Genomic DNA, 24,110 nt, shown 5'->3' on the forward strand with positions numbered 1-24,110 from the left:
TTTTTCTAGGGCTGCTCCTGCTGCATATGGAGGTTCCCAGGCCAGGGGTCCAATCAGAGCGGTAGCCACTGGCCTACGCCAGAGCCACAGCAATGTGGAGTCTAAGCCGTGTCTGTGACATACACCACAGCTCACAGCAACGCCAGATCCTTAACCCACTGAGCAAGGCCTGGGATCGAAGCCACAACCTCATGGTTCCTGGTCGGATTCGTTAACCATTGAGCCATAATGGGAACTCCCCTAAGTTTATTTTTAAATAATAAAACTATGTTGATGTTGATACATATTAGATAACAGCAGTTAGGATCAAAATATTCCCTTTGGATAAATGTCCATTAATCTTTGAACTGAATATGGTTCACTATCCAAAACTTGATAAGTATCTGCTGATAAATATTTGCTCCAGTTAAAAAAATTCAAAACAACATTTCTCTTTTTTTTTTTGTTTGGGCCTGGCTTCAGAATTAATATGGAAACAATTTTAAAATAAGTTATGTCTACCTGGAGATTTTAATATTTAAGGCATCTAGATGCTCTCCTATTTAAAGTCAGACTCAAGTTTCAGCTCTGCTGGCTTAAGAAACATTCTCGTTGATGGAGAAGGCTGGAGTAAATAAAGTTATCTATTCCTGGCATTGCTAAAGCACAGGCTGAGTATGAATATCTGTCAGGGATATTATGCAGCAGATTCCTCAACTTCAAGGGAGTTTAAGAGTCTCATAAGGTCATTTCTTTTTATGAGCTTATGATTCCAGATAACAATTATAACCAAAAAATGTGCTTAGTATTCACTTCATTCAAAGCACTTATGCACACAGTATTTACCACCTTAAAAATGAAAACCGGAGTTCCCGTCGTAGCGCAGTGGTTAACGGACCCGACTAGGAACCATGACCTTACAGGTTTGATCCCTGGCCTTGCTCAGTGGGTTAAGATTACGGCATTGCCGTGAGCTGTGGTGTAGGTTGCAGATGAGTCTCAGATCCCGCATTGCTGTGGCTCTGGCGTAGGCCGGCAGCTACAGCTCCGATACAACCCCTGGCCTGGGAACCTCCATATGCCGCTTGAGCAAGCCTACAAAAGGCAAAAAGACAAAAAAAAAAAACATTTTATTTATTTATTTATTTTTAACCCACTAAGCAAGGCAGGGATTGAACCTTAAAGCTCATGGTTCCTAGTCGGGTTCATTAACCACTGCACCATGACGAGAACTCCGAAAACCATTTTATGTTAGCTGTATATAATTTACTATTGTAATTTACTATTGTAGTAAATAAGACTAAGCAAATGTGATATAATTTACTATTGTAGTAAACAAGCCTTTTTTTAAAGGAAATAAGTTGAATGTTAAATCTACCCTTCTGTTCACTGCCTCTTCTATACAATGACCCCTAAAAGGCAGTACCTTAAATAATGACTTTTATGGATGCTAATGGTTGACCCAGATGTGGGAACATCTGAGTGAGGTAGTTCTCTGCACAGTTTGATAAAATGGTGGTTCCAATCACAGAACATTTACACCCCCACTAAATATGAAATTAGCTAAGTAGCCCTGTCTTTCCTCCCATTACCACTGACGGAATCCTGAATTTTTTTTTTTTAAGTGATATCTATAAATACCAAAAGCACAAGGAAAGAAAAAGTCTGAAGTCTGAGGGAAGTCCAGAAAAACTTGTTAGGGCCAGAACAAAGAAGAGATTTAACTGGAAGGAGGCTACTGAGGGCAACCTTAAAGTAGAAAGCAGTCAGGTTCTGTAACTATCAGGAGAAAATACTTACTTCATAGGTTACTCACACCACTTCAAAAACAATCTTTCAACAAGACTCTACTGAGAGACTTTGTGGCTCCCATGTGAGTACCCCCACTTCCTTTTCTGGCTCAAAGCAGCCAAACTAACTCCCAGTCACAGCTCACCTCTTCTTTTTTTATTCTTCTTGGTGGGGTGGCAGCATCAGAGGTACAAGGCAAGGCCAGAGAGGAACCCACCCTGCACTTGGATGAATGCCACACCAGCCACACCCTTAGCATATGCGGTTTCTCAGTACCAAATGTTTTTCAGTCTTCTTTTTGGTTTGTTTGTTTAATAGACTGGGTAGGCTAGGAAATGCTTGTGCTTTTCTAAAAGTTGTCGGAAACTCAAAAAAATCTCAAAATAGAAATGACATCATAAACAAATTTTTCAGGGTAGTAAGGTTACAGAGCTCTTTATCTTTGCTGGTTAACTTACAAGATCCTTCTACCAGTTATAATGTGGACAAAATCAATATGATATGAAGTGGCTTGCAAGGAAAGTTTATCTGTGCTCAGCCATCAATCAAAATGCTGAATCCATTCCAAGTATATACTGGAGAGACTCAGGGTTTTCATTTTCTTTTTCTCCCAAAAAGAAGTATCACTATGACTCATTCTTCCTCTTGTAAGAATTTTCTTAATACATCGAGTTAGTAAGCATTGAACTATATATAAAATCCTAAAATAAACCAGGCTAGGTCTAAAAATCATGCTAAGATCAAGCTGAGTTCTTTGCAGTGAACAAAAGGTGAACAGCAACATCTTTCCTCAGTTTCATTCCTCCTGAATTTCCTGGGCTTCAAACCAGACTTTTCCCTTCTTCATTCTGAAAACCTCCTACCAATTTTCCATCTTCAAGTCAATACATATTTGTATACATTTACTAAGTGCCTATTAATTACATTTCACATGCTGTCCTGGAAAAGGAAGGCACTGGACTGGAGGGGCAGAGGACAAAGGGAGAGAAGAGGAAACACAGAAAGGAGAGGAAAAAAGATTTTCAGAAAATTTCATAGAACAGATTGTTGTTCTCTCTCTCTGCTTTATAATATTTCTCAAACTGGAATTTAAATGATCATAAGAATCAAAGACATGGCAAAACAGGGTACAGAGATGGTAATATTCAACTGTAGATTTAATGTTAAATGTAGATTCAAACTCAACACTTTAAGTTTTCTGTGGATACACTGTTGAGCTCTCTCAATATACAAAAGTGGTGACGAGCAAAATTGGGCAAATAGTGAAAGTAAATCTTAATCTCCTTTAGACCCTCTCTTGCCACCTTCCATCCAGAGAGCACAGTTGCCGGAGCACTGAAAAGAATCCATAACTGCAATGTCTCTTCTCTCCCTGCACTCCTTTTTTATACTCATGGATACACAGAACCCTATCCTCTAGCAATGCTATGTTTCAACAATTGGGCCACAATAAAGATTAAGAAGTGGGGAGTTACTGTTGCGGCTCAGTGGTTAATGAATCCAACTAGGAACCATGAGGTTGCGGGTTTGATCCCTGGCCTTGCTCAGTGGGTTAACGATCCGGCATTGCCATGAGCTGTGGTGTAGTTTGCAGACGCGGCTCAGATCCCACATTGCTGTGGCTTTGGCGTAGGCCGGCGGCTACAGCTCCGATTTGACCCCTAACCTGGGAACCTCCATATGCCGCAGGAGTGGCCCTAGAAAAGGCGAAAAAAAAAAAAAAAAAAAAAGATTAAGAAGTGCATCACAGTTCAACTGAAAGTGTGCTTACATAGAGAAATACCCTGCAAATGAGGAAACTATCCTGGGAGCAATCAACTATTTGCAATTAAATGTGTCTCAATGAAGACATTCATAATTATTGCTGGTAATACTTGCAGAACTGCTGATGAACAGTTAATATGGCATCACAATATTTGTATGAAAGTTGTCCCAGCATTCTAGAGACTTCAAAAAATTTAGGTTTTTGGTAATACATAGGATAAAATGCTTTAAGGGACCACCAGAACTAATCTAAACCATCAAAATAAGTCCACAAGATGTGGAAAATGTCAGAGAGGATATTTTTTAATATGGAATTTTCCCAAAATGATGACTATGCAATAAATATGAACATATACAGATAATACAGCTACTTATCATTATTTGTGTTGTGTATTGTATTACTTGCATTTATAATTGCAAAATAATACAAGATCTTGGCCAAAATGTCAACTAGTACAGTTGATAAATGTTGAAAATAAAAGTTATTAAAGTATCTCCCTACCCTGTCTCATTCTGCTAGTGCTTTAATCCTTCCAGACCAGATTTTGTTTTCAACCAACAATCTCACTTTAATAAAATTCATTCTTTTTTTTTTTTTTGTCTTTTTGCCATTTCTTGGGCCGCTCCTGAGGCACATGGAGGTTCCCAGGCCAGGGGTCCAATCGGAGCTGTAGCCGCCAGCCTACGCCAGAGCCACAGCAACACGGGATCTGAGCCGCATCTGCGACCCACACCACAGCCCACGGCAACACCGGATCCCCAACCCACTGAGCAAGGGCAGGGATGGAACGTGCAACCTCATGGTTCCTAGTTGGGTTCGTTAACCACTGCGCCAAGATGGGAACTCCTAAAATTCATTCTTTCTAATAAAATCTACTTTTCTCCCCCTTTCCAAGAGAGTGATTTTGGTTGGATTGTAATGAGGATAAGACAGCAAGTTTTAAAAGTTCCATAAGAAAACATTTAGTCTTAAAAATAAATTGCAAAGCAAGTTCTCAGTTTTAGCTAGACTATGTAACTCAAACCCTCTTTCTTTGTTAGAATAAGGAGATCTACCTAAAACTATATTTTATACAAACAACTTATTCAACTCAACAGCAAAAAAACAAACAACTCAACTGAAAAATGGGCAAAAGACCTGAAGAGACATTTCTCCAAAGATACACAAATGGCCAACAAGCACATGGAAAAATGGTCAACATCCTTATTATTAAAGAAATGCAAATAAAACTACTATGAGGGACCACCTCACACCAGTCAGAGTGGCCAACATCAATAAGTCCACAAAGAACAATGTTGGAGAGGGTGTGGGGAAAAGGGAACCCTCCTGCACTGTTGGGAATGTAAATTGGTACAACCACTATGGAAAACAGTATTGAAGTGCCTTAGAAAACTATACATAAAACTACCATATGACCCAGCAGTCCCACTCTTGGGCATATATCCAGACAAAACTTTTCCTGAAAAAGACAAATGCACCCGCATGTTCACTACAGCACTATTCACAATAGCCAAGACATGGAAACAACCTAAATGTCCATTGACGGATGATTGGATTAAGAAGATGTGGTACATATACACAATAGACTGCTACTCAGCCATAAAAAAGAACAAAATAATGCCATTTGCAGCAACATGGATGGAACTAGAGACTCTCATACTGAGTGAAGTAAGTCAGAAAGAGAAAGACAAATACCATATGATGTCACTTATATCCGGAATCTAATATATGACACAAATGAATGTTTCTACAGAAAAGAAAATCACAGACATGGAGAACAGACTTGTGGTTGCCAAGGGAGAGGGGGAGGGAGTGGGATGGACTGGGAATTTGGGGTTAATAGATGCAAACTATTGCCTTTGGAATGGATAATCAATGAGATCCTGCTGTATAGCACTGGGAACTATATCTAATCACTTATAATGGAGCATAAGTGAGAAAAAAATGTATACATGTATGTGTGACTGGGTCACCTTGCTGTACAAGAGAAAATTGACAGAACACTGTAAACAAGATATAATGGAAAAAAAATTAAAATCATTAAAAATTAAAATTTTTAAATAACTGAAATTTTTAAAAATAAAATAAACTATATTTTAAACTAATTAATACTTCTGAGTCTTTCCTGAACATACAAGAAACTGTGACAAACTGAAGTACTTGAAAGATTTCAATTTATCACCCAAGGAGGAAAACCAAAACAAAACATCCAAAAGGAACTACAGAATTTTTAGTGAGAAAAAGCCTAGCACTTAGCTCCTGGCATTGAACTGGGGGTCAGCAATTCTATGGACTTAAGGGCTCTGTGACTCTGAGCAAGTTATTTCACTTCTTAGTTACCCAGACTAGATCAGAAATAACCAAGATATGTCCTAGTTCTGGAATACATTCCTGTAGGTCCATGCCAGACACAGCAAATCCAACAGCCTTCTCACCAGTCACTATCAATTCCACCTCAAGTCCTTATGCAGCCACTACCAACAAAAGAGAAGTAGCAAAGGGATGAAGCCTATTCAATTCATCCTCAGGCTCAGTAGCCTCAGGTCTCTTCTAGCTCTAAGTCTATAATTTTAGGAAACACTAACCCAATCTTGGAGGGAAAAAATAGTAACTTGCCCTCATCACTGCCAAGATGAAAAATGTATAAGCAGAAAGGAGTAGTTCCTGCTGTGGGTTAAGAATCTGACTGCAGTGGCTCAGGTTGCAGCTACGGCTTGAATTAATCCCTGGCCAGGGAGTTTCCACATGCTGTAGAAGCAGCCTTAAAAAAAAAAGAAGAAAAGAAAAATAAAAATATGAGAGCTGAATCTTGCTAGATAAGCACAAAAACAATCAAGGGAAATACTTTAGGAAAGTGACTTAAAAAACCAGAACAGATAAGGCAACAAGAAAAGTAAATAAAGAAGTCAAACATGGGCCAATGTTGTTACGTACCAGAGAAAGAGAAGTTAAAGTGGAATGACCATATTAATAAATGCTTTCCTGAAAAGTTGCCAACTAAGGCAAATTTCAACAGATTAGTTCCTATTTTCCCATAATAAAATTAGAAATGTTTTTATGAAAACATGAATTTCAAATATATCATAAGTCATAAGAATGAATGCAAAAGAATTTTAATCACAAAATTAAATATAAGGAGTTCCCGCTGTGGTGCAGCAGAAATAAATCTGACTAGGAATCATGAATTTGTGGGTTTGATCCCTGGCCTCGCTCAGTGGGTTAAGGACCCGGTGTTGCCATGAGCTGTTGTATAGGTCACAGACGTGGCTCGGATCTGGCGTTGCTGTGGCTGTGGCACAGGCCTTCAGCTGTAGCTGATTAGAGCCCTAGCCTGGAAACCTCCATATGCCATGGGTGCGGCCCTAAAAGGACAAAAGACAAAAAAAAAAAAAACCCACAAAATTAAATATAAATTTTATTAACATAGTAAAAATACTAAAGCATAAAGTAACACATGCACTTCTGCCTTTTTATTTCACTTTATCTTTGTAAAATAAATGTTAAAGTATCTAACTACTGTCTATTTAAAATTTTATTTTATTTTTTATTTTTTTAATTTTTTTGCCTTTTTGTCTTTTTAGGGCCGCACTAGTGGCATATGGAGGTTCCCAAGGTAGGGAGGGGTCAAATCAGAGCTGCAGCGGCCGGCGGCGTACGCCGGAGCCGGCCTATACCACAGCAACACAGGATCTGAGCTATGTCTGCAACCTATACCACAAAAAAAAAAAAAAAAGACAACAAAACAAAAACAAAGACAAAAAAACAAAGACAACAATAACAAAAAAAAAACCCAAAAAGCATTAGCCATTAAAGAGTCAAGAATTTCAGAACATTAATTAAGGGGAAAAACTAACAATCTATGAGACCAACAGTAAAAATCATTAAAGAGATATATCATTATATATTCTCCCAAGCTCCAAGGCTCTATATAATTGAAACTCTTAAACTGGGATGGGGTCAGTATGGATTTTGGTTTTTTCCCCCTTTTTCCTTAAGGAAACATCGAGAGAAATCGCTTTAACTTTTCTCAAGTTCTGTGCAGGCTTTCAATGTCTTTTGTTTCTGGACCTGCCCCCTTTCCAGGAACAGTTCCAATACCTAGGGAAATGTCCGGAGTCTCATAAAGAAAGGAAGTAAAAAACAATGCTTTACCAAGCTGCCTCTCCTAGGAACAAGCAAACTCCCTGCCTGACTAAGCTCTTGCTTTCCTGCTCTGATGATCTTGATCATAGTCACCTGACTATGCTTCCTGAAACAGTGCCTTTACATTTCATTCCTTTGCTTAGAATTTTTTCTTATTTCTTAGCTGCTTGCATTTTGGAAATTTCTCAGGTGATTCTGACAAAACTCCATCTTCCTGCTTTTGAAACAGGAGGTAAGAATGACACAGCTCTTAAGGAAATGACAAAGATTGGTTAGAATCAACTAGGTGCAAGATGATGGATGATTTGACTTCCAATGGACCTTGACTTTCAGCAAGTTCACTGTAACACATTAGCATGCTGAATGACACAGCCACAGGTGCCAAGACAGTTCTGAGGCTGATCATAAAAGGCCAAAAAGAAGGTGGTCGCCCAATTCCTGGAACACTCCCTTTCCCTGAAATAGTTGGTATAATCCTCCCACTTACTAGCCTATGAAATTGACCAGCCCATAAAAACTCACCACTCCATATTTCAGGGCTTCTTGCCTCTCACCTGTTTTGGGTTTCTTTTGTTTTTTTGCTTTTTCAGGGCCGCACATTCGGCATATGGAAGTTCCCAGGCTAGGGGCTAGAAAGGACGCCAGGGTTCACAGCAACACCGGATCCTTAACCCAATGAGTGAGGCCAGCGATTGAACCCGCATCCTCATTGATACTAGTCAGGTTTGTTACCCCTGAACCATGAAGGGAACTCTGCCTCTCACCTTTTAAGACGGCAAACACTCAGTCTCATTACAACTACTTATTTGTCACTTTGACTCTCACTGAATTCCTTTTGCACTGAGACATAAAGAACCTGAATTTCAGTAAGTCCTGGGACCAGGTGAGTGATTTTTTTTTTTTTTTTTGGTCTTTTTAGGGCCACACCCACAGCATGTGGAGGTTCCCAGGCTAGGGGTCCAATTGGAGCTGTAGCCACCAGCCTACACCACAGCCACAGCAACTTGGGATCTGAGCCACGTCTGCAACCTACACCACAGCTCATGACAACGCTGGATCCTTAACCCCCTGAGCAAGGCCAAGAATCAAACCCAAGTCCTCATGGATACTAGTCGGGTTTGCTAACTACTGAGCCATGAAGGGACCTCCCAAGGTGTGTGATTTTAATTAAAACAAACAAACACTCAGTGGGTTCAAGTCCCAATCTGAATCTTGTTGACTTAAAGTTCCAGCACATGGGTTCAAGTTCCAATCTGAGGTGTGCAGTTTCATTTTCACTAATAATTACTAGGAATCCTCAGTTCTGATCAGGCTGGTTTCCTTGAGGTCTCATAAATGTCCTAAGTTCATCTTCACCTCTTTGCCTCACTTGTTTCCCACAATGGTCTGCACTTCTCTTCACCAATTCTCCCTGCCCAGGCCCAAATTTCACTTCTCATCCTGTCCCAACTGCATAGCCTTCAAGGACTAGCTGAAGCCCAACTTCTCCAAGGCCTTTCCTAGCTCCTCCCACCCAACTTGGCCTCTTTTCCACTCTGAAGGTAACAACACTCAGGATGCACCACACCACTTAGCCCCAATGTGTGCCATTGATTCAGGTGTCTCGTGTCCTGCGTGCTATGAATGCATGTGCTCAATGGACCTCGTCTCAATTCCTACATGGTGAGGCATGTCATATACACCTCTGGGGAGAAAGCACACTTGGGACTTTTACAGATACCACCTATTTTACTCTAATCAATTTCAGGGGACTGGGGACATACCAAGCTTTGCTATAGCACTGAAGACAGCACTGAAGAGTTTTTTTGATAGGAATAGTTACCTACTATTACTGAATTGTACACTTAAAATGGATGAATTTTATATGTAAATTATGCCTCAGTAAAAGTGTTTAAAATTTTTTTGGTGACCTGAGTTGGAGTATTTGCATTTGGCAAAGTATCTAACAGTCCTGTAAGGAGAGGGTATCATAGATTTTTATTGGGATCTCAAGACAGACAGCACAAACCTCAGCACAAACTGAATTTTTTTTTTGGCCACTCTCACAGTGTGTGGAAGTTCCCTACAAATAATGACAATTACCAAATACAGCCTTTGATAAATACATATACACATACAAAAAAAACCAAGCTGTATAAAACTACTGAAATAATGAGAAGCATACAGCTAGTGGGGACAGTTTCTGAGAAAAGAAAAATGGAATGGGGTGGGGGATGGAAACAAAATCCAATTAATATTAAAGACTGGTGATAGCTGAAAAAAAAGCAGAACTGACGAAAGAAAGGAAGTCTTAGAAATCATCGCTATTGGCCAAGAAACTTGGTTTACTGCTCCTGGGGTAAGGTCATAAGATCTGTCTTGGCATAGGTTCTTTTTAAAAGGGCTAAAGAACATTTTTCCTTTAATAACAAACAAGGGAAACCAAGAAAACCACAAAAAAGAAGTAAAAGGCAACCTAATTTAATGCAGAGGTTACTGAGGGCCTAGTACAAAGATCCAAAAGAGTTTAGGATAATACTCAAATGAACACTTATGACACTAATTGTAAACTAATTTTTTTTTTTCTTTTCCTTTTTAGGGCCACACTCATGGCATATGGAAGATCCCAGGCTAGGGGTAGCTGCCAGCCTACACCACACTCATAGCAACGTGGGATCTGAGTTGTGTCTGTGACCTACACCACAGCTCACTGCAACACCAGATCCCAGACCCACCAAGTGAGGTCAGGGATTGAACCTGCATTCTCACGGATATTAGTCAGATTCAGTGAGCCACAATGGGAACTCCCTAAACTAATGCTTTTAAGTATTAGAATAAAACTGTCTTTCTAATATTTTAGAAAAAAAGTTCTTTGATTTACTGAGTTTCTCAGATTAACAAAAAAACCATATACCATATTCCAATATAATGAAGAGAAAAATAAAGGAACCAATTTTTATCTGCATACCTGTTATTTGCAGGCACTTTACCAAATACATCTCCTCATAATAACTCTTCAAAATACTGCTACCCCAATTTCATAGAGGATGAAGTAGGCCTTCCCTACAATAACTTATTTCTTAACAGTGAATGTGAATGTGAACAGTGAATGTGAGATTTCAACCTAACCCTAAAATTCATGTTTTTTACATTATATCATACTGTCTCTACCATGTTTTTTACCATTATGTTACATTAACAAACCAAGTTACTGAAATGACAGTAATCAGCAACAAGAATCCACAGCTGGAGGCAAAAGGGAAGGAAAAACTATAAACTAAAACACAAAAGTGTGGAACGATTTAATGTAATTACCAATAGCCCATGAACTGCAGTAACCTCAGAAGGCAATTCAGCAGCATAGAAGAATACCTGATGCACACAGTGATTTCTAAATTCTGTATCCTCCACATCACCCTGGCTGAATTACATTTGAACAACTTCATTTAAGAAGACCAGAAAAAGCTTTATAATCCATTTCACCAAAAATGACATTTAAAATAGATTTTTAAAAAAGATTTCAACCTTCTTACAGATATTTCAATTTGTAACCTTGAGCAACATTGTGAACCACCTTTTGTCTGTTTTCTCATCTGTAAAATGAGAATAATAATAGTACCTATCTCATGGGGCTGATATACTAATTCATTAATTGAATGTGTATAAAACACTTAGAACAATTCTTTGACATAGAGCAAGTATTCAATAAATTTTGGCTAATAAAGTCACTAACTTCAAAGTGCATTTTTTTTTTGTCTTTTTGCCATTTCTTGGGCCCGCTCCCGCGGCATATGGAGGTTCCCAGGCTAGGGGTCTAATCGGAGCTGTAGCTGCCAGCCTACGCCAGAGCCACAGCAACATGGGATCCGAGGCGTGTCTGTGACCTACACCACAGCTCACAGCAATACCGGATCCTTAACCCACTGAGCAAGGGCAGGGACCGAACCCGCAACCTCATGGTTCCTAGTGGGATTAGTTAACCACTGTGCCATGACGGGAACTCCTCAAAGTGCATTTTTAAGGAATACTTAATTACTATATGCTTCATTAGTTTATGCTAGGTAAATAGAGATATTATACTGTGATCCATATAATCTAGATAATTAATTACAGAGATTGGGTGAGAGCAATGAAGACTAAAAATAAAAAAGAGAATATAAAAAAGCGAGAGATGGGAGTTCTAGCTGTGGCACAGCAGGTTAAGGATCCCACACTGCCTCCACAATGGCTAGGTTCTGATACCAGCCCAGAGCAGGGGGTTAAGGATCTGGTACTGCTGCAGCTATTGTGTAGGTCACAGTTGCAGCTCAGATTCAGTCCCTGGCCCAGAACTTTCATATGCCATGGGATTGGCAAAAAAAAAAAAAAAAATTAATATATTGTTAAATGTATCCTCCCCTGGATATCCTTCAATATTAATATATTGTTGATTAGCCTACTGGGGCCCAAAAGTTAATACTAATGGTCAAATGGTCAGAGAGTCACAGCAATAAACAGACACTAAATAAGAAACACACCTACTTTTTAGCTGTTAATGGGCTAGGTGCAATGTAGACACAAAGACCAATGGTACCAAAGGAAGCATGCTTGGGGATGACCAACCCTAAAACCCCTTGTCTGGGACCACCCCTAGCCTAGGCTCTGTGCAGATAGAGCCTAAGCAACCATAACAAGGCTCCTTCCCTCACAGATGTTTGGTACAAGGGTAGTATCCTGGCCCAAGCAAGGCGGATCAAATCCAATTCTTCTCCCAGAATTTGGAAAGCTGACAAACAAAACCTGACTTGAAAGATTATATATCATCCAGTCTAGTCTGGAGGCAGCATCACAGCAAGCATCAGAGCAAACCAAAGTCACCTTTAAGCTGAAGCTAAGGGGAAAGCAGAAGCCAAGAGAAAGCTAGTCTTTAAAGGAGCGAATAGAGCAGGGCTGGGGCATTTGCCTCAGGTGCATGATTTAAGAGGGTGCCAAGAAACTCAGTAATCAAGATAGGTAATAGTGTAATGCATAGTATTTTTAAAAATCCAAAGTACTTCCTAGAATGGAGCAGAAGCATAGAAAAGTCAGAGTCCATGCAAACTGCAGTCAGGGGGAGGAAGAGCCTGCTCTGGGTTCCAGCTGAATCATATCACAGAGCTCAGTTGCCCGAACTGGGCAACTGTAACCCACTACAACTCCCAGCCCTGCCACCATACCATCTAGCAGGCTAGCTTAAGTGGGCAGTGTTCCCTGAGACCTAAGAACCTTGGCTAATAACCTCTATTTGGGAAAATGAGACATGTACATAAGCTTTTTTAAAAAACAAGGCAATATATAATTAACTGACAAAAGAATGGTACTAGCAATTAGTGCTACAGAAGTTCACAGATCCCTGTGGGTGGTCAGGGAAGGATACATTTAGCTAGATGAGGGTGGGGGGTGGGATTGAGTTGGAAGAGGAGCAGTATCCTAAGCACAGAGATCAAAGTACAAGCTAAAAAGGAGCCAGGGAAAGGAGAGGAAGAAAGTAAAGGGGAAGGTGTGTATTACAGCCAAAGAAGTAAACACAGATCCATGGTCTTCTGCCTTCAGCCCTCAGATTACACTGTTCATTACACCCAAAATATCTTTTCTCATATTCGAATCCTTTCCCATCTTTCAGAGACTAGTTTAAACAATATGTCTTTGAAAAGGATCCCCTGGTATTCTACTTAAAAGGAGACACAGGAAGTTCCTGTTGTGGCGAAGTGGAAACAAATCCAACTAGGAACCATGAGGTTGCGGGTTTGATTCCTGGACCCGCTCAGCGGGTCAAGGATCTGGTGTTGCCATAAGCTGTGGTGTAGGCCGCAGACACAACTAGGATCTAGAGTTGCTGTGGCTGTGGCTGTGGCTGTGGCATAGGCTAGCAGCTACAGCTCCGATTCGACCCCTAGCCTGGGAACCTCCGTATGCCATGGGTACGGCCCTAAAAAAAAAAGAGACATAGGCCAGAACTCCTATTTGGTAGTGGGAAAAGACAGAGGATCTGGAAGAAGAAAAGGCTAAGAAGTTGAATGCAGTGACAAAGGCTGTGCTCTGGTGGAGAGCAAACTATATCCAGGAGTTCACTTTTTTTTTTGTCTTTTTTGCTATTTCTTGGGCTGATCCCTCGGCATATGGAGGTTCCCAGGCTAGGGGTCCAATCAGAGCTATAGCCACCGGCCTATGCCAGAGCCATAGCAACGCGGGATCCGAGCCGCGTCTGCAACCTACACCACAGCTCACGGCAACACCGGATCATTAACCCACTGAGCAAGGGCAGGGACTTAACCCGCAACCTCATGGTTCCTAGTCGGATTCGTTAACCACTGCGCCATGACGGGAACTCCCAGGAGTTCACTTGTGATGTCATCCAATGCCTTAGGACAGTAGGAAGTGAGATCCTTCGACAAGGAGTAATGGGGATCAACAAAGTAGCAAAGAAAAAGCAGGTATAGAGGGTGTGCTGATAGCCAACGGAAGGGCTGGCAGAGTTAAAAATGAGCAATTCTATCAAGGTCCATTTCTATATATGGTTTTGCTACAGGAAGGCGGATTCCTTCCAGGACCCAAGAATGGGCTCTTGTCTAATGCTTGGAAATGAACTGTCCAAGGAGACACATTTGCTGACAAAGCAAGAGACTTTATTGGGACGGGGAGCCCAGGCAGGAGAGCAGCAGGTAAGGGAACCCAGAAGAACTGCTCTGCCACAAGGTTCAAAATCTCAAGTTTTATGGGAATGGGGTTAGTTTCTGGCCAATCGTCTTGCTGGGCCCATACTTGGTCTGACTCAGGGTCCTTCTTGGTGGCATGTGCACCTCTCAGCCAAGATGGATTTCCAGAGCCAAGGATTCTGAGAGGCTTGGTGGTCTCTTCCCTCCCTTTGGCCCCTCCCCAATCCTCCTGGTTAGTCCTCAGGGGGGCACCATGTTCCTTTCCAGGGCCTCCTGTTGTGAGACAACTCATGCAAATGGCTATTATCATGCCTGGCCAAGGTGGGCAGTTTCAGTCAATAGTCCCCTAACAGTTCGGTGATTTTCTCTAAGAAACTATAGATCTTAGGGACAAATGAGTGGGAAAAAAAGGCGCAGGGGGCGGGGGGGGGGGGGGTAACTTTTACATAATCACCTGTTATTTCCCAAAGTAAACTTTCTTCCCCATTTCCCTATCCCCCATCCCATCCAAACTCAAGCCAAGCAAGCATACCAGTGGCCATTAAAATCAAGATGAAACAAAGAAGGGGAAAAAAAAAAAAAAAAAAAAAGAACAGTTCTTTAAGAATACTAACTTGGGGGGGGGGTTCCCTTCTTGTGCAGTAGGTTAAGGATGCAGCATTGTCATTACAATGGCTCAGGTGACTGCTGTGACTCGGGTTCAGTCCCTGGCTTGGGAACCTCCATGTGCTGCGGCCCAGCCAAAAAACAAAACAAAACAAAACTGGCTCAGCGGTTAACGAATCTGACTAGCATCCATGAGGACACAGGTTTGATCCCTGGACTCCCTCAGTGGGTTAAAGATCCGGTGTTTCTGTGAGCTGTGGTGCGGGTCACAGACGCAGCTCAGATTCCAAGTTATGGCTCTGGTGTAGGCTGGCAACTACAGCTCGGATTTGACTCCTAGCCTGGGAACCTCCCTGTGCCACAGGTGTGGCCCTAAAACAAACAAACAAAAAAACTAATTTGGGTTAATAATCACCCACCATGAACAAAAGTAAGGCCTGGGGTTATATCAAATCTTTCCATGCTTGCCCAGGGTAAGGGATGCCTGAAGATGCCAGACTTACATGTTTGAGGGACCTCCTCTCTTTTCACTGGTATGCTTATCAAGGAAATATTCCTTGATAGTAACATAAAATATTAACAACTCCTCATTAAAATGATAACACCATATCCAGGAAACTAAAATATTTTGTTGGTTGTACTTTTCCATATGGAAATCTCCTACTTTACAGTTAATAACATCTGTTCGAAGGGACTGCTATATAATAGGCTAACTACAACAATCTTACTTACAACTCTATTTACATATTAAATAATACAAACATATCAGAATAGTTATTGATATAAAAGACTAAAAGCTCTAGGAAATATTTTAAACACCAGGAGAATACACTAGAAATAAATTCAACTTGCCATCACACTCTTGTCTACTCAGGCCTCATATCCTCCTAGCTTACCATGTTTTCACCTATTTTCTCACATACACTTCAGGAATTGTGTTCACTTGTGTACTTGTAGTGATATTTGTGCTTAGATATGCCCTGATATGAAACTACTTACTTGTAAAAGGGTTATCTCTATGTATCAGTTACCTTAGTTTGTAAGTTTGTCTTGGTGTGTTTGTGTTCCTTCCTTAATGAGTAAATGTAGGTGTTTTCGAGCATAGGTACCTGAGGAGTGTATATCTCTACAGGTTAAAAAGTGTGCATACTTGTGGAGGAACCTAGCCTGTATTTCAATGATTCTCAAAGCAAACTATTAAGAGTATAAGGGCGAGTGTTCGCTGTGGTGCAATGGGATCAGTGGCATCTCTGAAGGGTTGGCACACAGGTTCGATCCCCAGTCAGGCATAGTGTGTTAAGGATCCCACACAGGTGCAGTTACAGCATAGGTTACAACTGCACCTTGGATCTGATCTCTGGCCCAGGATCACCACATGCTGTAGGGTGGCCAAAAAAAAAAAAGAAAAAAAGAAGAGAAAAGAGAGAGAGAGAGAGAGCATAAGGGTGAAAGAAGCCAGTCACAAAAGACTATGTAATTGTATGATTCCATTTATATGAAATGTCTGGAATAGGCAAATTCATAGAGACAGAAGGCAGAATGGTTGCCTATGACTGGAGGGTTAGGAGGAAGTAGGTGGTGACTATTAATGGGTAAGGGGTTTCTTCTGGGTGTGGTGAAAACATTCTAAAATTAAATTGTGGTGATGGCTGCACAGCTCTGTGAATATACTGAAATCTGTTCTCTTGTACACTTTTTTTTTTGTCTGTCTTTTCTAGGGCTGCTCTCACGGCATATGGAGATTCCCAGGCTAGGGGTCTAATTGGAGGTGTAGACACTGGCCTATGCCAGAGCCACAGCAACGAGGGATCTAAGCTGAATCTGCAACCTACACCACAGCTCACGGCAACGCCAAATCCTTAACCCATTGAGCAAGGCCAGGGATCGAACCGGCAACCTCATGGTTCCTAGTTGGATTCGTTAACCACCGCACCATGATGGGAACGCCTGTTCTCTTGTACACTTTAAATGAGTGAATTGTATATGTGAATTACTTTTCAATAAGGCTGCTATACATTAAAAAGGGAAAGAGAGAGAGAATAAGGAAACCAAAGTTGTCCTGCATTTCCATGTAAGGGCAACCCTGTCTTTGAAAATCTTAACTTTGTTCTGCTTCTATTTTGATCAAGGTTTCCCACTGTTAGTGGTCTCGTCTACACTCCAGCTTTATTGTGTCTTTACTAATAAGGGTGACCTACATATAGAACACAGCATTCACTGGCTACCACAGAAAAGGACATGTCACTATGATTATCTCCATATAAAATATGTATGAGGATGAACAAAGCCTGAAAGGACACAAAGAAAAATGAAATAGTTAAATTAGAGTAATATGGTTAAGGTGACATTCTTTTTAAAATATTATCCTTTTGTTGTGTTATCAGTCAGCAAAATCCAGAAGAAAAAAAAAACTAAGTTGTCTACTTACATAAACTGCTCCAAGACAAATTCAGGAACTGTGTGTCAAAAAGACAGGATTGGAGTAGTGTAATAGAAAGATGAAAGCTAAAATGCATGGGTTTCTTATATACAAATATTTTATATCTACATATATATTTTTTAATCTGCTTTGACCAAGTCAATAAACAAGAAAATATTAAGCTCTCTATAGCTCGCTCAGGATACAACTGCTACTGAAATGAGGTTGCCTCCATTAACTCAACCCACGGAAAAGCCGTTTAAAATTCAAATTTATTATTCACATTCCTCCATCAAGAAATATGTGGTAGGAGTTCCTGTTGTGGCACAGCGGAAATGAATCCAACTAGTATCCATGAGGATGCATGTTCCATCCCTCGTCTCTCTAGGGGCGTCAGGGATCTGGCACTGCCCTGAGCTGTAGTGCAGATTGCAGACAAGGCTTGCATCTCAATTTGCTGTGGCTGTGGTGTAGGCCATCACCTGTAGCTCCAATTTTGACCCCTAGCCTGGGAACTTCCATAAGGCACAGGTATAGCCCTATACAGCAAAAAAAAAAAAAAAAAAAAAAAAAAGAGAGAAAGAAAGAAAAAGAAATACATGCTATTTCCTGGATCAATCTCAGTCTAGTTGCAGTGTGAAGGGGTGCACAAATGTTCTGGTGGTTGTTTTGTTTGTTTTAAAGACCGAGGACCTTCTTAAGAACTTGACATGTAAGCACAACTACAAAACAAAGAAGCTCAGGTGATTTTTTTTTTTTTTTCTTTATTGGCCACCCTGTGGCATATGGAGTTCCCAGGCCAAAGATCAGATCTTTGCTGCAGTTTTGAGCTAAGCTGCAGCTGCGGCAACACTGGATCTGGTAACCCACTGCGCAGGCTGGGGCTGGGGTAGAGGGTGGGAATAGAACCTGAAGCCTGGTGCTGCAGATACTCTGCCAATCCCATTGCGCCACAGCAGGAACTCCCCTCAGCTGATTTTTAATTAAGTTGCCAAGTCAATCTAATGGAGAAAATAAAGTTTTTTTTTTTCATTTTTTATTATAGTTGATTTACAATGTTCTGCCAATTTCTGCTGTACAGCAAAGTGCAAAGTGACCCAGTTATACATACATAAATACATTCTTTTCCTCACGTAAAAGTAAAGTTTTTTTAACCTATGTTGCTGGAAGAACTGGGTATCTGTATGAAGGGAAAATAAACCTAAACCAACCCTACCTCCCATCATAACACAAAAATTAATATAAGATGGATCACAGACCTAAAATGTAAAACACAGAATAAGAAAGCTTTTAAGAAGAAAACAGAGAATATCTATGCAATCCTGAGGAGTGGATAAAAAACACTAACCATAAAATTAAAAATTGATAAAATAAATCCATTAAAAATTTCTACTCATCACATCATCAATAAACAGAAAAGCCATGGACTAGGTAAAAAATATCACCAACAGATGTATCAGACAAAGGATTTCTACTCAGAATATATAAAGAACTCCTACAAACAGCAATAAAAAAATGAACCACCTAATTAAAAACTAGGAAAAAGACTCGAACAGATGCTTCTCGAAATATAGGAGAGCCAATTAGCACACGATAAAGCAATCAACATCCTTAATTGTTAAGAAAGTGCAAATTAAAAGCAAAATAAACTGCAAATTAAAACCAGAATGAAGTACCATTTCACATCCTCTAGTATGGCTAAAAATTTTTTAAAAAGACTGACAGCATGCAAATTTGGCAACATTAAAAATGTGGAGCAACTGGAGTTCACATATAAACCACTTTGGAAAACTGTTTGGCAGTTTTTTTTTTTTTTAATAAAGTTAGACATACATCTTACCCTATGACTCAGTAATTCCACTCCTAGGTATTTATCAAGAGAAATAAAAACATTTATCCACAAGAGACTTACAAAAGAATGTTCATAACAACCTTATTCCTAATAGCTCAAATCTGGAAATAGCTCAAATATCCATCAGGAGGAAATGAGGTAAACAAATTGAGGTATATTCATAAATGGAATACTATTCATCAATAAAAGAGAACAAACCATTGATACATACAACAGAGAAACATTATGTTACAGGAAAGAAGCAGACACAAAAAAAACATACTACTGTGTGACTCCATTTATGTCAAGTCCAAGAACAGGCAAAATAAACTTATGGTGTCAGAAATAAGGAGTAAGAAAGTGGTGAAATTTGTAGGGTGGGTGAGGGCAATGGCTAGAAAGGGGCACAAGGGTACTCTCTAACGTAATAAAAAATATTTTCTATGTGGTTTTGGTAAAAAGTTACAATGTATAAAATTGTCAGAATTCCTTGAACTGGACATTTAACATACATGCATTTTAGGAAATGTTAATTATACCTCAATAAAAAATTGAGGTAGCACTCTGCTTCAAGATATAGTTAATGATTTTGTTTCAAATGAAATTCTAGAGGAGTTCCCTGGTAGTTTTGTAGGTTAAGCCAGCTTTGTCACTGCTGTGGCTCGGGTTTGATCCCTGGCCCTAAAACTTCTGCATGCTGCTGGCCCAGCCAAAAAGAAAGAAAGAAATTCTAGAATAGCACACATATATGTTCAATTACTTGCCACTATGGATTATTCAAATCTCTATTCCTTCATTATGGTAAATCACCTAATGGATCACAGATGCATATACATAGATAGATATAAGTATATGTGTTGCTGTTTAATTTTTCATAAATGGCAAATCAAGTGTGATTCTACACAATTTCAATATGTATCTAATGGACTATGAGAAGTTATACTTTCTTTTATTTTTTACATGCAAAAGTAAATATTTATGATTTATCTCCATTATTTTACATAAAAAGTACAATATATTGCCTACAGCTCCTTATTACTTGTTTAACTTAACAATAGATCTTGGAGTTTTCCCCACTGCCATAGACACAGACTTGCCTCTTTATTTTTGATAATTGTATGATATTCCACTATGTAGATTTATTTAGCCAGTCCTCTACTGATGAGCAATTAGGCTATTTACAATTATTTTCTGTTTATAAATAATACTGAACTAAGTAGTTTCATATATATATTATCTTACGTATGTATATCTCTAGGGTAAATTCCTGGAAGTAGAATTTCTGAGTCAAAGAATACAAGCATTTATAATATGCATCAATATGATTTTACAGTTGTCATTTTGGAAGGCCTGAGATAAAACTGAGAATAAGTAAGGAAGGACAATAGTGTTTTGGCCTCTAATACAGCCTAAACAATAATGTTATTACTTTAATCAAGAGAGAATCATACATATTGAACCCTAAGAGCAATTGAAAGTCATTAAGAGTAATTTGCTAGCTCATTTGATTTTTAAAAGATGGAGTTCCTGTTGTGGCTCAGCAGTAATGAACCCGAATAGTATCCATGAGGATGCAGGTTCAATTCCTGGCCTCAGTGGGTTAAAGGATCTGGCATTGCCATGAGCTGTGGTGTATATAACATATGTGGCTTGGATCTGGTGCAGCTGTGGCTATGGTGTAGGCCAGCAACTGCAGCTCTGATTGGACTCCTAGCCCGGGAACTTCCACAGGCTGAGGGTTCAGCCCTAAAAAGAAAAAAAAAAAAAAAAAAAGACAATGCATCCTAAATTACAAGAGCAGTGAACATCAGATCAACACCTGAAAACCACTGAGCCCCTTTCTACTGTTTACTGAGTCCTCCTCTGTGTCTCTATCCAGGTTACCACCTCTCACCCTCCCTAGGATATTGCTCAGATCGAACTGATTTTCATATACCCAACACAACCCCAGGTTTCAAATAAATAAATTTATGAAGCTGTGTTGTATTCTGTGCAGCTATGTCATATACAGACTCAAATAGTATAGAGAGTATAGCCTGGGGAGAAAGAGATGACTGTTAAGCGGGGAAAAAGACTTCATTTGTTTCCTACCCCCACAGCTGTAGATCTCTCAAAACTCCTACCACATGTTTTTATTCCCTACAGACAACTCCTACTGTGCTCTGAACTAAAACAAGTATACATGCTTAATCTCGATAGAGTAAGCTCCCAGACCAAAACAAACAAACAAACAAACCAAAAAATACACACCTTCTATGTCTGATTTACCATGAGCCTAAGACAGTGCCTTGTATAGGATAGGACAAAACACACAATGAATTAGCCAATTACTGAATTAAAGTGAGTGAAAACAGTTGAGGGTAGAAGAGGGGGAAAGAGAAAAAAAAAGCTGCTAAGAGGATACAGCAAAGAGAAAGGAGAAGGGAGGGAGCAAAAGAGAAGGATAAAAGAAGAGAAAAAGTTTTTTCACAAAAAAACTTGTGAAAGCAATTATTTTTGTTAGAGTAAGATTACTTTTTTACATTGAGAGTTGGAAAAAGCCATAGCTATGCATCGAATATCACAGTCTTTAATTGTTTATTTATTGGCCATGCCCACAGCATGTGGAAATTCCTGGGCCAGGGACTGAACCTACACCACAGCTGTGACTATAGCAGTGACAATGCTGGATCCTTAACCTGATGAGCCACGAGGAAACTCCTTCAGCACTGGCCTTTAAATTATCATTATAAACACCTTAAGACATCTACCAACCCTTAATATTCAAAGTGTGCTCTCCCACTGCAACTGCAGTATTCCCTATTATAGCTGCAGATTCCAAGGCCTCATTTCAGAACTACAGACTCCTGGGTGATTTATGCCCATTAAAGTTTGAGAAGCACCCACGCTAAACCATACAAGTCCTTTCTGTTGGGACTAAAATAGGCCAGTAGCTTAAAAAATCTCTGATTAGAGGAAATTGATCCCTGTTACACTCAGTAGAATTATGGGCATTTGACCTGTACATATTTAACTTTAGATGAAATTATTAATTATGGAGTAATTTGACCTGGAAGGTATACCAGAAATTAGTCATAAAAACATGATTAAAGGAAACTGAACAGTAATAATTGGTCAGTAACATCATTTTTGTTCCTTCATGCCTAGCACAGGGCTTGGAATGACAGATGTGGTCAATGTTTCCTGAATGAATCAAATAAATGAATTTTAAAAATTGGATATTTAGGGCTGACAATCTTGGGGTCATCTCATTTTAAAGATGAGAAAGTAGAAATCCCAAGAGGTTCAAAAACAAGCAACCTAAAAGAGTTAAAATATATTGGGTATCACATTTTAATTCCTTTTTTGTTCCTTTCCTAGGAATGTGTTAGAAAGGCGATTCTAACTATTATAAAATGACTGTGAGCTCTTAAGTAATAGGGTAAAAAAAAAAAAAAAAAGGCCTAGGACTAGGAAGAACTTACTAGCAAAGGTAAATGAGGCTGGACAAGACTATTTTTCTAAGCCTGATACATTTTTGTAACAGACCAATTAGCAATTTTATTTACTGAAAAATTAATCTGAAGGATTCTCAGAAAAAGAAACATGAGCCACATTAAAATGTTACAAACCAAGGCAGACCGCACATAACTAACCTAAATCTCCACAGGCTTATTTCCTGTTCAAGTATGACCTCCTGGGCTAAGTTTTACTGCAGTATTCATTACCAGATGACTTTTGGTTTTAAGAGAAGCCAAGGACAAGTTGGAAATGCGATTCTTAACTAAACATTAAAAACCCCCAAAATCCAAAAAACAAAACAAAAAGCCCCCTGAGGCTGTTTCTCATTCGTTTGTAATCAGAATGCAGGCTTGCAATGGAAACACACCACTTCTGTAAGCAAAAATAACGACCCAGTCACGTCCTCAAAACAAACCAACATACAAACTTCACAGCCGGGTCCAGCTGTGCTGCACAGGAGCCAGGAATCTATTCTAAGAGCAGATAGTTCAAAACGGCGAATGCAAGACAAGAAAGATTTCAATTAAATTAAAAAAAAAAAGGGTGTGCCCTTCTTTTTTTCTTCTTCTTTCCAACTCACTAAGCAGAAGTCTTTGAAGGAGGCTCGGTGAAAAAAACCTTCAGACGCTAGTCGCCGGCTAGTAAGCCTGGGTGGGATGGATGATCGGGCGGGTAGGCACTTCCAGTTCTCACAGCCACGGCCGGCGCGGGCTCCAGCCGGGAAGGGAAGGGGCCAGTCCCGAACCCGGCGAGGCCGGGCCGGGGAGTGATTCATCTCAAATCTGTCTTCGCGCGCCTCCACCACGGGCGACGCCCAGCGCGTCCTGCGGATCCTGCCCTGGCCCTTTTGCCCCGAAGCAGCCCCAGCGTCCTCTCGCTACCGGACAGGGATTGGGAGCAAACGAGATTCGAGCCGCGCTGCTGGAAGGCAGCAACCTCTCCCTCCTCAGCCACCATGGCTGGTGCGACTCACTGCCGGCGCCCGCAGACGGACTTCCTGGAAAGCATCGGTCTTGGCTTACCTGCCTGGCGCCCGCTGAAGCCACCGACCTCCTTCACAGACCCGCGGGGACTGCTTGCCGCTCAGCTCCCAGTACCCGCCCGTCCGCCTGCGTCCGCCTCCCGGGGAGTTGTCGGATCCACCCGCCAGAAGCTCCCCCAACTCGACGGCGCTGGTTCCCACTCCACCGCCGACGCGCGCGCGCACTCCCAAATCGCGGAGCATCCTGGGAGTTGTAGTTCAAGCCAGGAGGGCGAGGCTGAGCGCAGATCTTGGGCTTTACTGTGTGTGGGACTTTGAAGCAGCTGCAGATGTCAAGCCTTACACTAGTCTGATAAAACTCTCTCTACTCGTAGAATTATCTACCTTCGACCCTTTGGGAGCTATAAACGTCAACTAGAGGTTCCTTAGTACAGATTTCC

At 40.4% G+C, this 24,110-nt stretch overlaps 1 protein-coding gene across 2 annotated transcripts in view; it reads right to left on the reverse strand.

The window, feature by feature from the left end:
• TMOD3 (tropomodulin 3) overlaps window positions 1-23,888 on the reverse strand; it is an 84,910-nt gene extending 61,022 nt beyond the window's left edge. For both annotated transcript variants that reach the window (XR_007133089.1, XM_047766340.1), the window contains exon 1: window positions 23,711-23,888. The gene's annotated coding sequence lies outside the window, so the exon portion shown is untranslated. The remainder of the gene's footprint in view (window positions 1-23,710) is intronic.
• Window positions 23,889-24,110: the final 222 nt, after the last annotated feature.

The sequence above is a fragment of the Phacochoerus africanus genome, chromosome 2 (genome assembly GCF_016906955.1).
Source record: "Phacochoerus africanus isolate WHEZ1 chromosome 2, ROS_Pafr_v1, whole genome shotgun sequence".
Taxonomy (NCBI): Eukaryota; Metazoa; Chordata; class Mammalia; order Artiodactyla; family Suidae; genus Phacochoerus; species Phacochoerus africanus.